The sequence below is a fragment of the Cydia splendana genome, chromosome 13 (genome assembly GCF_910591565.1).
Source record: "Cydia splendana chromosome 13, ilCydSple1.2, whole genome shotgun sequence".
In the NCBI taxonomy this organism is placed as follows: Eukaryota; Metazoa; Arthropoda; class Insecta; order Lepidoptera; family Tortricidae; genus Cydia; species Cydia splendana.
The window spans coordinates 2592416-2603072 of record NC_085972.1 but is presented as its reverse complement, the minus strand read 5'-3'; the positions used below and the strand labels follow the sequence as shown (position 1 = coordinate 2603072).

Sequence of the window (10657 nt, the reverse complement as noted above, 5' to 3'; positions counted from 1 at the left end):
GGTTGTCTTATAAACTCCATCGTATAGTTGATAAAGTTTCCGCTAAACGCGACCAGCTGAAAGCACGCCAGCCTGCTTCCATTCACTATCATTATGTGACTGGTGTTCTCACGTGCCCTCAATGTGCGCGGGGGTTCACCTCAAAGATCAGCTACGTCAGCCATATTCGGGCGCACGAGCGCCGAGCTATTAACTAGGAGTCGAAGTGGTGGCCATGGTCGAAATCGGACGGAAAGATCATCATCATCATAGTTGATAAAAAATTAAACAATATCTTGTATGTTCAAAATATGGTACGGAAGCAAACAGCCGTCATATTCGTTGATAACGTAGGCTATAACGAACTAAAATAGCGAAGCCTCTGGAGTGGCATGGAAACGCGGAGCAATTACACGAGCTATTTGATAAAGCCTGGATAATAGAATTTCGGCGGTAAAATTCTGGTCCAGCGCGAAGCGATACAATACGTTGCTAGGTATGAAAGTACTAACAGAGTCTAGTACAAAAGACTGACAATCCACATAGTCTAATAAAACATGGTCTTCTCTTCCCAGAGTGACACAAGCCTACGTCACAATAACATTGCCACTTTATGTAGCGCTATCGCATATTATTATATAGCATATTATGATGACGTAGGCTTGTGTCCGTCACGTGGTCGGAAGAGAGTACCAGGCGGAGTATATTATACATACCATGGACAATCCACATACAATTAGAGTTTGCACGACGGATCTGAAATGTATGGGAAGATCCGCGGATCCGGATCCAGATCCGGATAATTTCATACATTTCGGATCCGGATTGCAAACCCTACATACAATGCTGAGAGCCGACCGAGAATTTTAAAACTGCTACCAATATATATCACATTTAAATTAATTTTACTTAAAACCTCAAAAATAGTAGAGTTATAGTTTCAAACAATAGACGTTTTATTTCACTACGTGATTCCTGGTTGCCTTTTTTCCCCCCAATAAATCCTATTGCTCAGATGCCCCAAATAGATAAAATAAAATAAAAAACGTAGAAACTTTCAGTATTACCCATGTATACCTATATAATATGTGACGTTCCGAGGCAAAAGGTACCTTATGGCGGCTGGCGCTTACGTCGCATAGCGCTGCAATAATATTGGAGCGGCGTTAATAATAGCGTAAGCGCCAGCCGCCATAAGGTACCTTTACCCGTGGGACGTCACATATATTCTAGAAGAAGACTGACAACACTGCGTGCCCCATGTGCGTCATCACTGTAGGTAGTTATCGATATGTAATTTTTGTTTGCGCAGCGTTGTAATAGAGGTTAATACTCGTACTCTTGATTTACAACTCTTTGGTACGTAGGAATAATGTAGAGCCGAGTAATAACCGATTCATAGTGGATGTGTTCCGGTTGATTTTATGATGATTTTGACGATATTTTGGTTTCCTGTGTAGGTTGTAATTTTATCGTATATTGTCACTGTCAGTGTCGTGGTTAGATATCATTATCATCATCATCATCTCAGCCATAAGACGTCCACTGCTGAACATAAGCCTCCCCCTTGGACCTCCATTCGTACCGGTTGGAAGCGACCCGCATCCAGCGTCCAGCGTGTGGTTAAATATACTTATTAAAAAGTGAGAGATTAGAGATACGACAGTTTGCGTTCAAATTCATCTGTACCAGTTTGATTGTTCTATAAAATAGATAATAAATAAATACCTAACTGTACCATGTGCATCGCAGTTATGGAAGAACGCCAAAACTCTACTCAATTCGAACTTAAACGAAGTAAGAAATAAGAATTATTACCTTAATATATAAATAGTTAATACTTAATGTATAGTGCGACATAAAATAGTAGAAGTTAAATAAAATGGAAATAAAAATTTTCCATACCAAATTGTTGCCATGTTAAGCATTTTACGACAAAAATGTGACAGTTACGTAGAAAGTGGCGCCCTCTTCTTTTCTATTATTTTATGTCGCACTGTTATTAACTAAGCGTAATACCACAGAATAAATAATAGTACTAGGTACAGAAGACTCACTCTCTAACAAAACGCGTCTGTTACGATCAGCACAGATATGGCCGCTAGGTGGCGACAGCGCCACGCGCGGCTTATGGCTTTCCCCAAAATTGGGGCGGAACGGATGTACTTTTAGCTACCTGTAGCAAAGCGACGAAATCGCGGAGTGAGCCACGCCTGGTAATACTACAATTTATTATAAGTAACTGCAAGTGAACAATAAGATAAAGTACAAAACTGGGCTGGGTAAAAATAGTTAAAAATTATAACCATTTTCATTTTACCATTTCTACCGCAAAGGGGCTCCAGTTAAGCCTTTGCGCGGTCACTTTATGCAAAGCCAGATTTTAGTCTCTGGGAAACTGACATAACATTGGTCTTGTATTCCACGAAATTATGATAATAATATTCTTTTGAAATTGTAAATCTACGAGCTTACTGGGACTGTAACATAAAGTATTACTTAAATAAGCTATGCATGCGACTGTGTATACTGTGGTTAAAATGCTTTTCCGCCCGTCCCCCGGCTTTCATTTGTCACATCACAAGTTGTCCAAATACAGGTTGTCCAGTGGAAGGTTTCCGATTTCGAATCAAATTGAGCCTAACGGCGCGATTCGGGAAATGAATTAGACATTCACTAGATATGAAATAGTAAAGATATGTGACGTTCCACGGCAAAAGGTACCTTATAGCGGCTGGCGCTTACGCTATTATTAACGCAGCTCCAATATTCAGCCGGGGCAATGGTACCTTTTGCCGTGGAACGTCACATATCTTTACTATTTCATATCTAGTGCATCTCTAATTCATTTCCCGAATCGCGCCGTAAGAGAGTTTTTTTGACATGACATGTGCTACTGTAATACTGTTCTGAAATATACAGGGTGGCTAAAAAATAACTACATTCCCGTTGCCAGGGAGGTTTTGGGATTATACTGAGCAACCTTTACTATGGGACCAACCCCGAAATCACAAAAAAAAAATTGTGCTTCATACATTTTGGCTGGTCTATATTCTATGGGAGGGTAATTTTTGTTTCGCGTTTTCGGGGTTGGTCACATAGTAAAAGATGCTTAGTATAATCCGAAAACCTCCCTGGCAACGGGAATGCAGTTATTTTTTTTAGCCACCGTGTATATAAAAAAATAGTAGTAAGTATTTATAGTACAGTCACCGGCAATAATATTATGTTACACAACGAAGGCCGCAAAAATATCTGACACGGTCTTATTCGTAGTACAATAAGAGCGAGTCACATATTTTTGCGGCCTTCATTGTGTAACATATTATTGCTGGTGACTGTACCAGTAATAGTAGCGTATTTTTGCTAGTTTTTTAGGGTTCCATGGTCAAAGCATTTACCTAACTAATATACTTTTATACACGACTAGTTTTATTTTTTTGGCTTAAAAATGAAATATCAAAAAGCCATACCAATAAAACATTTGATGTTCCCCATCAAAATGCTTCCGAACCGTCATTCATATTTCACCCCAAACTTGACCATTCAAAAAACGCACCATTTTTCAGACCATTCACAAATTCGTGTCGCATTATTTATAAAATACCATCAAGCGACCAAATAAACCTTATTTCATTGATGTTGGGTGTAAATTGGAATGTAATTAAAAACCCCATCGTAATTATTCATTTAGGCGTGTAATTGTAAAGGACAAAGTGAAAAAGACTAGCGCAGTTATTCTTAGACCTGAAGAGTGATCGCTCCAGGTAGGTAATTCAGACACAGCTTCCATCAAAATTGTTATGAAGCTCAGGGTCGTTCGAAGGTAACACTGAAAATTTTTGGAATAATGAAACTAGTATTTAAATAGGCAAGAAAAATTTTTGTTATGTTTTTTTGTCACCTGCCAAATATCTTTTAATCATCCTGAAGAGACACGTGGGCATTATTTTTGAGGCAGTTTTTATATGGTGATTCTGGGTCCTCAACAATGTGTGGGGAGAGAGAGACAGATCCATCAAATTTTTACCCATTCGACATTGTGACTATCAAAATAATAAATAATATTTTTTTTTTTATTAAAATTGTACAACTATTTTTTTTTTACTTAAAATATTCTGTCAGTAGCCCTGGGTCATTTTTTGAAACATTGAATGTATCATCGTAATTAAAATAGTTCGCTTGAGGCGAGCGGTCGCTAATTGGTTGCGAATATGCAAACACTACCGTCTACGTGTTTAGGGACCATTTTGATACACGCAGGCTATGCGATAGAAAAAGAAATACTTATAGCCAATATCATACTTTCATACATTTTAAACGTTGACAGTAAAATTAATAGTTCTCTTACTATCTCGTTACCGCCACTTGCACCATCCCACTAACCCAGGGTTAACCGGTTAAACCTGGAGTTACCATGGTTACCAGTACAATTGGACACTGGGTTAACGGTTTAACCGGTTAACCCTGAGTTAGTGCACCTTGCAAGTGGCGCTTAGTCTCGTGAGCTAATTATTTTCAAAAACGGTTACTATCGTATCACTGCACTGTGAGTAGGCACATGGCGTGACTACTTAACATTTCTTGGGCTCTAGCTAGGTACCTAAAACAAACTCAAGAATGAAGGTGCAAACTTTAATAAAAGTGCCTGATTACAAACAATAGCAACTTTATGTTTTAATGTATTCCGAGTAATTTTACGTCTTCGTCTTCATTTAGTGACGTCTGTACACGACAATAAGGTACGATATACATACTGCTAATGATGATGATGGAATTTCCTTTTGCAGAGTTGGTCCTTTTGACTCATACATTGATGCAGATGAGCATAATCCAATTTTTGATACTAACTTTTGACTTAAAAGCTGTCATCAGTGATCTCTTGCGAGGCGATTTTGTTAATGACCATTAATCGATTGTGACATTGTATTTACTTGCACATTGTGCGAAGTTTTTGGCAGAGGGATAAGTGACTGAAAGGCCTTCCCAGTTTTTGTATGCTCTAGGCGTTTATTCGAAAAAAGTAAAGTCGAATTTAAATTTTTAAGGGATTTTTTTTATTTTATATGAAAAGGAATAAATTTAATAGCAGAAATGAATAACGCTTCCTTTATTTACGTGAGAATGATACCAAACTAGACCACATTGCTAAACTTTTTTTTCCCAGAAGGCTTTGGGGGCAGTTGCCTTAAATGGCTTAAATCAAAAGTTTGCATTAATCTTTTTATTGGCTCCCCTTCCTAAACCAACCTGTGAGTGAAACGGACCCGGACCGGATCCTCACTTAAGGATGACTCACGTTAGACCGGGCCGTGTCCGGGCCGGAGCTTCCGGAACTTACTTTTCTATGACATGACAGGCGATCAAGTGATGCTTTTCATAGAAAACGATGCGCCGGAAGCTCCGGCCCGGGCACGGCCCGGTCTAACGTGAGTCATCTTTTATGTGATGGTACAATGGAAACAAAAAAAAACAAAAAAAAAACATCAACAACCGAATTGAGAACAAAATAATCAATTTCAAGACCCCTAAAGAGATGACTCAGTGACCTATATACCTTTTCAACAAATCAAAAGATTACTTGTTGGTTTTTCATACATGACTCATCACACGAAACATGTTGATTCCAAATTCCAAATTCCAAATTCCAAATTTCAAATTATTTATTTGTTAAACATAGGTAGGTATGTACAACAGTAGGTCTTACACATATAATATAGTAACACTATGTTTCGCCACATGGCACACATATAGCTACAGAGCACATGTAGCGTGCAATTATAAACTAAGTCTTAAAACATACACAACAAATACAAATTAAAAGGTTATGAAGTTTCCTGTAGGGCTACCGCCAATACCGAAAATCGTCAATTGCGGGCATTTTTCTCTGTCACTCTAATTACGCCTTCATTGGAGTAAAAGAGTAAGATCCCCGCAATTTGCGAATTTCGGTTTTCGCGGTAGCCCCTCTGAGTCTGACAAATAATCTTGAATAGAATAGTATGCTTTAGTTATTAGGAAATCATACAAGATTTTTTTAATTTATTTAAATCATTAATTTTTTAAATCGTTGTGGTAGCTTATTATACATTTTTGGTGCCATTCCAAAAAAGCTTTTTGCTAGTAACGCTGTTTTACATGATCTAGATTGTATTCTATGTTGTTGGCGATAACTATTGAAATAGGAGAATTGGTGAGGGTTATACTTAACATATAATGCTACTTCATAAACATAAAGACAGGGAAGCGTTAGAATATTTAGCTTAATAAAGTAGGGTTTACATGATTCTATGAAATGTAAACCGCATACAGGGGGCCGATTTTTGAATTTCGATCGCTCGATTTCGCCACTCGAAAATCGGTGGAAAACGGCGAAATGCTAATTTTTGAAATACGAGCGATAGAAATTTGGAATCTAGTGGTATTGACCACTCGATTTCAATTCTATTAGTCGAATTTAAACGCCTAGTAGTGGAGATATCATTTAACGAAATACACGAAATCGAGTAATCGAATTTCAAAAATCGGCCCCCTGATCGTAATACGGTAGGTACCTGTTTTCCAGAAAACAGCTGCATACATATTATGTAGGATATTTTATTTTCATTGCAGGTATTTTTTTCATTTCTTGACAATGAAAACATGAATATTAAAATTGTTCTTATTTTATTATTACTTACCTACATGCTGTTAGGCGTATTAGAAGTATTAGAACAATGTTTTGTTTATGGGGTACCGTAATCATTAATCAAATTAAATACACAAGTAGCCATTTTTAATTGTTTAGGAATTTTCATGGCTGTATTTTGTGACAAACAGATAATTTAAAATTATTGAATATGGTTTCACACTAGAGTTAGACCAAGAAAAGTCTGCAGCGATTTTGATAGCCCACGCAGTGCAAGTGTTATTTGCACGTCATAATTTCATAGAAGTTTGACGTTTAAAATGACACTTGCACTGCGTTGGCTATCATAATCGCTGCAGACTTTTCTGGGTCTGACTCGATTACTTTTCATTTTAGATAAACGGAGGATGATTGACTTGGATATTTAAAGAGGAAATTGAGGATTAGGCAGTAGACATTGTTTTGACACGTTTCTACGGGTTAGTAGCACGGGGTCTAATTAGCAATTCGTCTATGGGGCAACTCGTCTAAGACGCAGGTTTTCTAAATCGCAGCTCGTCTACATATCAACTCGCCTGAAAGCAACTGGTCTACACGATTTTTTAAGTAGCACCTCGTCTAATTAGCTATTGGTTTATATAACGACTCGTCTAAATGGAGACTCGACGAAATCGCAACTCGTCTAAATTTAGGATCATTCTCAGTAAATCCATTGACCAGGCCCCAATTTCACCACGGTGACAGGTGCGACAATTGTAAAATCACTGTTGCTGACGTCACAGGCATCCATGGGCTACGGTTACTACTTACCATCGGGCGGGCCGTATTCCTGTTTGCCACCATCATTGTTTTATTAAAAAAAACTTTATTATATCGGAAAAAAACAGATATTTCTTTTGCGAAGTTTCTGACAATTGTCAAGATTTAGAAGAATTGTAGGTAATTCTTGACAGGTAATGAGTTATATGTCGGAATTTCGTGACAATTGTCATAAACTTAGCAAGAGAAATATCTGTTTTTTTCCGATATAATAAAGTTTTTTTTAATAAAACAATGATGGTGGCAAACAGAAATACGGCCCGCCCGATGGTAAGCGGTAACCGTAGCCCATGGATGCCTGTGACGTCAGCAACAGTGATGTTTTACAATTGTCGCACCTGTCACCGTGGTGAAATTGGAGCCAGATCCATCATGTACATATCTACTGACATATTTTTTCTCAATTGATCAAATTTTGAACAATGTGGATCTACTGAATAGCATAGTCTAATAAAACATGGTCTTCCATTCCCAGAGTGACACGGGGCTACGTCACAACAACATGGCCGCTATATATAGCGCTATCGCATATTATCATATAGCGCTGTCGCATGATGACGTAAGCCCGTGTCAGTTAGGTGACCTAGAAAAGACGGGAATGGAGTACCAGGCGGAGTATATTATTATACCATGCTGAATAGTACTTGTAGTATATGTGAAATGGAACGCTCTCTTCTCCCGTGTCATTCCTTGTGTGTGGTTAAGCTCCAATAAAATAAATCTACAAAATTAAGTAGTTTTATTCCAAGATATAATATAGGCGACGAGGTCACTCGGACAGCACGCTGCATCGACTAAATTAACCAGGAGAACATAAAATTGGTCACAAGTAAGAAATTAATTACTATAAATATATGTGATGTAATGGCCGTGGCAAACGCACTTTGAGGTATCTGCAAATTAAAAGGTACCTTGATAAATCGTTATTACCCACATTCATGGACCGACTAAACGTGAAATGAAACGTTATTATGACAGATGTCACGACGGGTAAGAATGAAAATCAATTGACATTGACAGAAGACGCTGACAATGTTTTAATATATTTGGTTAAACAAGGGACTTCCGGTTCGAGCGCCATCTTGATGGCACGCGGCGAGATTAATTGATTCGTTTTTTGCTCATTAATATTGTTTAAAGTGTAATATCGATAGCCTATTATACAGTAAACTAATGTGGTAGTGTGCAGTGAATGGAGAATTTATCTTGAAGCACGTTTAACCATCATTTTGGAGTCTACGGCCGGTTGTCCACGTGTTTCTTGTAAAGCCCGCTATCGCTTTACAAGAGCTAAATCACCGTACACTGTCTTGTACTAACCGTACAATTTCAATCGTTTTACCCTGCTACTACGACCTTGACACTGGCGAAATAGCCCCAATGGGCTGAAGCCATAATTTTAAAAGAATGAAAGGTTAAACAAGGAAAAAGAAGTTACATTTACCGGTGTGGAAAAGACATTTTAATAAAGATAGTAAATGAAGAAGGTTTACAGTGCCCGCAAAATCCAACGGTGGACGCGTTACGAAAGTTGTTAAGTGATTACTACCAAAATAAAGAGCAAACCCAACCTAAAATTTCAAAACACAAGACCATGACAAACTACGAAATAAAACCATTTAACGGAGACAATTGGGAGGTCTGCGAACAACAGTTAGAATCTCTAATACTCTTAAATGATGTGCCAGAAGATAAAAAAGTGGCATTGCTTATTACTAAAATAACCCCAAATGTGTTTGAAACATTACAAATTTTGTGCAAGACAAAAAAAACAATAACATTAACTTACAAAAAGTTAGGCGACACGCTACGAGAAAAATATAAACTTACTAAGACACCATTGTTAGACAGAGCTGAGTTTCGACGACGCAACCAACTACCTACTGAGTCAATAGAAGAGTATGTGTTAAATCTCCGGAAATTATCTCGGACATGCCAATTCAAAGACGAAGACGACCAGATTAAAGAAAAACTTGTTGACAGAGTGTACTCTAAGCTAATTAAATTTGAACTGATGAAACAAAGTGCGCAGGCAAAATTAGAAGACCTTATAAACCTAGCAAAAACAGTAGAGTCCGCATATAAGCAAGCTAATGGAGAAGAAGAAACTAGCAATATTTCATATGTTAAACCTAATTCCAAAATGCCAAGACAGAGGTATGACAAAAATACAAAGAAGAATAACAACATCAAAAATAAATGCTTCTGCTGCGGGAAGGACAATCACGTCAAAAAAGATTGTACCCTGAAGACAAAGTTTTGCTCGGAATGTGGTCAGCAAGGTCATATATATAAAATGTGCCCAAAGAAGTATCGACAGACAAACATTTTGGATGTATCGAAAGAAGAAAACAAAGGGGAACAAGGATTGGAAGAAGTAAAAAACTTGTATGAAGAGTATGAAACTTATACATTTGACAGAGTGAGTAGGATTCCACCACATTTATTAGAGCTGACAATAGGTTATGGACATAAAGTGCAGTTTGAAGTCGATACAGGTGCCGAAGTATCAGTGATGCCTCTTACTTACCACAAAAAAATATTTAAAAGAATATACTATTGAAAAAGCTAAAGTAATATTTCAAAATTTCGACCAATCAGAATCCCAGCCACTGGACATTATTCGTAACATACCAGTGCAGTATAATAATATATACAAAGAATTAAATATCTTTGTGTCACATGCCTCAACGCCTTGTTTAATGGGTCGTGATTGGTTAAGTCAGTTAAATATGTGGCCTCCAATTTTTAAGAATGTAGCTTATTGTAATCCTAATATATTGATAAAAAATGTTTCAGATGCCAAACAACTAATTGATTAGGAGTTCGATTTCCTAAAACCTGACGGCTCTGTAAGACTTTGCGGGGACTATAAAGTCACTTTAAATCCAAATTTGGAAATAGACCATTACCCTCTTCCACATGTGGAGGACATTTTTGAAACTTTAAAACAGGGAGAATACTACTGCGGGCTCGATCTTCGGGAAGCTTACTTACAAGCTGCTTTGACTGAAGAAAGTCAATTGTTAACCACCATTGTAACAGAATTTGGAACATATAAGTACAAATACTTACCCTATGGAGTTAATACTGGCCCTGGTTCTTTTCAAAGACTAATGTGTAAAAAACTAATTGGTATACCAAACACAATTGTGTTTATTGATAATATCTACGTGGCAGGGAAAAGTTTGCTAGAAACGTATGAAACGCTCGTCAAAGTGCTTAAGAGAC

The 10657-nt window shown here is 37.5% G+C and overlaps 1 long non-coding RNA gene across 1 annotated transcript; it reads left to right on the top strand.

Annotated features, from left to right (window-relative positions):
- Positions 1 to 8090: 8090 nt before the first annotated feature.
- LOC134796435 (uncharacterized) lies at positions 8091 to 9791 on the top strand. Its single transcript, XR_010144934.1, has 2 exons — positions 8091 to 8475; positions 8841 to 9791. It is a non-coding gene; the product is annotated as an uncharacterized LOC134796435 (long non-coding RNA).
- The last annotated feature ends 866 nt before the right edge of the window (positions 9792 to 10657 follow it).